Below are 5,853 nucleotides of genomic sequence, written 5' to 3'. Positions count from 1 at the left end.
GGCCGGGGCTGCCGTCCTGCACTGTCCGGCTGTGACCGCACCGTGTGCCCGGAAGATGGCGGGAGTGAGGTTAGGTAATAACGTCTGAGCGGGCGGCGCCAGCCTTGGGAGGCGCCATACTGGGGGCTGCCTCTACCGTCACACCCAGGGCGGGCGGAGGAGTTTATAGGACAGTTACACATGACCCACATATCACCCCCCAAATGACAACAGACCACAGAAAAGATACAAAACCCAGGAATAACAACATCTGCAGCTCCCTCAGCGAGACGGCCCCACCGTGCACCAGAGACACGGCCCCACCGTGCACCAGAGACACTGCCCCACCGTGCACCAGAGACACGGCCCCACCGTGCACCAGAGACACGACCCCACCGTGCACCAGAGACACGACCCCACAGTGCACCAGAGACACTGCCCCACCGTGCACCAGAGACACTGCCCCACCGTGCACCAGAGACACGGCCCCACCGTGCACCAGAGACACGGCCCCACCGTGCACCAGAGACACTGCCCCACCGTGCACCAGAGACACTGCCCCACCGTGCACCAGAGACACGACCCCACAGTGCACCAGAGACACGGCCCCACCGTGCACCAGAGACACTGCCCCACCGTGCACCAGAGACACTGCCCCACCGTGCACCAGAGACACTGCCCCACCGTGCACCAGAGACACTGCCCCACCGTGCACCAGAGACACGGCCCCACCGTGCACCAGAGACACTGCCCCACCGTGCACCAGAGACACGACCCCACAGTGCACCAGAGACACGGCCCCACCGTGCACCAGAGACACTGCCCCACCGTGCACCAGAGACACTGCCCCACCGTGCACCAGAGACACTGCCCCACCGTGCACCAGAGACACTGCCCCACCGTGCACCAGAGACACTGCCCCACCGTGCACCAGAGACACGACCCCACCGTGCACCAGAGACACGGCCTCACCGTGCACCAGAGACACGGCCCCGCCGTGCACCAGAGACACGGCCCCGCCGTGCACCAGAGACATGACCCCGCCGTGCACCAGTGACAGTGATTCAAGAGACGATGCAAAGGGTTTTTATTTTTCATAAAGTTTTTCAAAATCAGTAAAATGTAAAATAAAAAAACCCTACACACATTTGATATCAACAGAATCGTACTGACTCGGAGAGTTTTGCCATTTTTTGAAAGGTCTCTACAGTAAAATGCCACAATATTTTGTGCTTTCACAAAACAATTGATGCTGTTTAACCATTTAAATTCTGCTCTTGGTGATTTACATGGTGTGACTGCAATAACTCCCAATATCCTCGTATGTGATTGTGGCAGCCGCAATGGCTACCATCTCCACCTGGGGTCTGCGGCCCATGGCTGGGCATCACAGGAAGATGTCAATTGAAAGGGGTTAGCCTCTACTTTTACATTGATGGTCTATCTTTAGGACAGGTCATCAATATCTGATGGGCCGGGATCCGACACCTGTAACCCAGTGGCGTAACTAGAGTTTTATGGGCCCCGATGCAAAGTTTGGACCAGGGCCTCTCCCCTCCCCCTCCACGTATACTGACACTCGGGGTGCGGGATAATGATACCGACACTCATCAGGGAAGATTACCTTACTCCAGTCCTCTATGGTCCAATTCTTATGGTCTTTGGCAAACTTCAGCCTGGCTCTCCTTTGCTTCTCATTGATGATTAGCTTTTTTCTAGCTTTACATGACTTGAGCCCTGCTTCTTCCGTGTTTTTTCAAAAATAAGACACTATCTTATACTTTTTTTTGCCCCCAAAAAAGCACTAGGGCTTATTTTCGGAGGAGGTCTTATTCTTGGAGAAACATGGTTGGGTGTAAGCTTACCCCCCCCAAAGAAACAGACCCCCCCCTTCTCAGGAGACTCATACTTACCAGACCCAGACGGCTGAGTGACCGCGAAGTCCTCCATGTGATCTCCAGCAGCCACTGCTAGTAAGTATGCTGCACGCTGCTTCCTGCTGCTGGACGGACACACACACATACTGATAACACAGACACTCAAGTATAGTATGCAGAGGCGGTTTCTGCACCAAACCGTGCAATACCTCATAGTCGGGTTTATAGGTCAGCTTTAGTCCTCCTTATGGAAACAATGGTCATGGGTGCACGTAGACAGGGAAAAGAAAATCGAAACCAATGTCCAGGAAGCAGAAATCCACGGCAGACACCATCCAATTTTCCAAAGTGCTTTATTCCATCATCATGTGCAGTTAAAAGTAGCGGGGAGAGAACCGAGTGCAGGCCCCCTAATGGACGACGGCCGTTTCGCACGTCCTTGTCCTTCTACGGGACTCAATAGTCGGACCCATAGAAGCACTTTGGAAAATTGGATGGTGTCTGCCATGTATTTCTGCTTCCTGGACATTGGTTAACACAGACACTCATACACACACATCAGATATCACACACACACACTCCATCCATCTAGCGGTACAGAGTGCGTCCGTTAGGTTATGCCTGTCAGGAGCCCGTACATTCTAGCATCTACCCCGGCTGCAGGGATGGGAGGAAGTCATGTGTCCCAGGTCCTTGCGCTCCACCGCTTGGCTTCTCAGGATTAGTATCGCTGGATGTAGTGAGTGTGTATGAGCGATCTGAAGGGTGGTTGTGTGTGTGATGTGATGTGTGCGGGGGTGCGATCGCTACAGGTCCTGCCGCTCAGCGTCGGGTGAGTGTGATTGCAGGGTGCCCGCTTTCTATAATGAAGGGTCCTGCAGTATCTTTAACTTTTTTTAGCTGCACGGACACTTCACTATTGAACCGCGACTAGGGCTTATTTTCGGGGGAGGGCTTATATTTAAGCCTTGCTCCGAAAATGCTTAAAATCCCTGCTAGGGCTTATTTTTGGGGAGGGCTTATTTTAGGAAAAACACGGTAGGAGCCTGTTACAAACTGTTCTTGCCATGCAATTCACCCCAGCTACCATTTGCCATTTCTTTTGTCGGTCACTGTCATGGTCAGCCCAATCTCAAGACCTGAACCCCATTGAAGACCTCTGGAATGTAATCAAGAGGAAGATGGATAGTCACGAGTCAACAAACAAAGAAGAACTGCTTACATTTTTGCACCAGTAGGGGCATAAGGTCACCCAAAAGCAGTGTGAAAGGCTAGTGGAAAGCATGCCAAGACGCATGAAAGCTGTGATTAAACATCATGGTTATTCCACAAAATATTGATTTCTGAACTCTTCCTGAGTAAAAACATTATTAGTATTGTTGTTTCTAAATGATTATGAACTTGTTTTCTTTGCATTATTTGAGGTCTGAAAGCACTGTGCATTTTTTTGTTATTTTGACCATTTCTCATTTTCAGAAAATAAATACAAAATTTATTGCTTGGAAATTCGGAGACATGTTGTCAGTAGATTATAGAATAAATTAACAATTTACATTTCACTCAAAAATATACCTATAAAGAGAAAAATCTGAAAAACTGACAATTTTTCAAAATTCAGTGCCTTGCGAAAGTATTCGGCCCCCTTGAATTTTTCCTATATTTCAGGCATCAAACATAAACATAAAAGTGTTAATGTTCTGGTGAAGAATCAACAAGTGGGACACAATTGTGAAGTTGAACGAAATTTATTGCTTATTTAAAATTTTTGTTAAAAAATAATAAACTGAAAATTGGGGCGTGCAATATTATTCATCCCCTTTAAGTTAATACTTTGTAGCGCCACCTTTTGCTGCGATTACAGCTGCAGTCGCTTGGGGTATGTGTCTATCAGTTTGCACATCGAGAGACTGAAATTCTTGCCCATTGTTCCTTTGTAAACAGCTGGAGCTGAGTGAGGGTGGATGGAGGCGTTTGTGAACAGCAGTTTTCAGCTCTTTCCACTGATGCTCGATTGGATTCAGGTCTGGACTGTGACTTGGCCATTCTAACACCTGGATACGATTATTTGTGAACCATTCTATTGTAGATTTTGCTTTATGTTTGGAATCATTGTCTTGTTGGAAGACAAATCTCCGTCCCAGTCTCAGGTCTTTTGCAGACTCCAACAGGTTTTCTTCAAGAATGGTCCTGTATTTGGCTCCATCCATCTTCCCATCAATTTTACCATCTTCCCTGTCCCTGCTGAAGCAAAGCAGGCCCAAACCATGATGCTTGCCACCACCATGTTTGACAGTGGGGATGGTGTGTTCAGGGTGATGAGCTGTGTTGTATTTACAGCAAACATATCGTTTGGCATTGTGCTCAAATAGTTCGATTTTGGTTTCATCTGACCAGAGCACCTTCTTCAACATTTTTGGTGTCTCCCAGGTGGCTTGTGGCAAACTTTAAACAACACTTTTTATGGATATCTTTGAGAAATGGCTTTCTTCTTGCCACTCTTCCATAAAGGCCAGATTTGTGCAGTGTACGACTGATTGTTGTCCTATGGACAGACTCTCCCACCTCAGCTGTAGATCTCTGCAGTTCATCCAGAGTGATCATGGGCCTCTTGGCTGCATCTCTGATCAGTCTTCTCCTTGTTTGAGATGAAAGTTTGGATGGACGGCCGGGTCTTGGTAGATTTGCAGTGGTATGATACTCCTTCCATTTCAATATGATCGCTTGCACAGTGCTCCTTGGGATGTTTAAAGTTTTGGAAATCTTTTTGCAACCAAATACGACTTTAAACTTCTCCACAACAGAATCACGGACCTGCCTGTTGTGTTCCTTGGTCTTCATGATGCTCTCTGTGCTTTAAACAGAACACTGAGACTATCACAGAGCAGGTGCATTTATACGGAGACTTGATTACACACAGGAGGCTTATATTTATCATCATCAGTCATTTAGGACAACATTGGATCATTCAGAGATCCTCAATGAACTTGTGGAGTGAGTTTGCTGCACTGAAGGTAAAGGGAATGAATAATTTTGCACGCCCCAATTTTCAGTTATTTAGTTTTTAAAAAAATTTAAAATAAGCAATACATTTCGTTCAACTTCACAATTGTGTCCCACTTGTTGTTGATTCTTCACCATAAAATTTAAATTTTTATCTTTATGTTTGAAGCCTGAAATGTGGGAAAAGGTTGAAAAATTCAAGGGGGCCGAATACTTTCGCAAGGCACTGTATATATTTGGATTCTGTAAAAGTTTGATCTATCAAATTGTGTGGTCACGCTAATGGCACTGGAGAATCCAGACAGCGTGTGATGTGAGGATTCACATGGAGTGACGGCAGACTTGAACCACCCCAAACAATAAGGAATAACGTTTGGAACACCATTCTAAGTCTGAACTGGGTGCAAAAACCTAAAAAAACATCACTATGGGGAGATAAGGTATGCACACCAGTGACTATGTAAGGGGAATACATGAAATAGCAGAAACTGCTGTGTGAATACTGACTTGAAAAATCCAATAGCTATATGTAAGAGTGAAAATGTGAAAAATGGAATCTGCATTACTGCCATGAACATATGAATCAAGAGAAATTTAGCTACTGAATTGATCAATGCAATAGAGCCCCAACACTACGCCAAAGTATTTCTCTACGTTGGGGTCCCTATCTTGTGTGTGTCCTCTCATGCAGTTAAAAAACTTACCGTGTATGGGAAGCTGAGACCCAGGCTATTTATGCGTATGATATGGATTGGCAATAGGTGTGGTTGGGGAGGGTTCACAAACGAAAAACTACTAACAGCGTAGTGTTGGGGCTCTATTGCATTGATCAATTCAGTTGCTAAATTTCTCTTGATTCATATGTTCATGGCAGTAATGCAGATTCCATTTTTCACATTTTCACTCTTACATATAGCTATTGGATTTTTCAAGTCAGTATTCACACAGCAGTTTCTGCTATCTCATGTATTCCCCTTACATAGTCACTGGTGTGCAT

The sequence above is a fragment of the Anomaloglossus baeobatrachus genome, chromosome 6 (assembly GCF_048569485.1).
Source record: "Anomaloglossus baeobatrachus isolate aAnoBae1 chromosome 6, aAnoBae1.hap1, whole genome shotgun sequence".
Lineage (NCBI taxonomy): Eukaryota > Metazoa > Chordata > Amphibia > Anura > Aromobatidae > Anomaloglossus > Anomaloglossus baeobatrachus.
Note: the sequence above shows the minus strand (reverse complement) of the source record.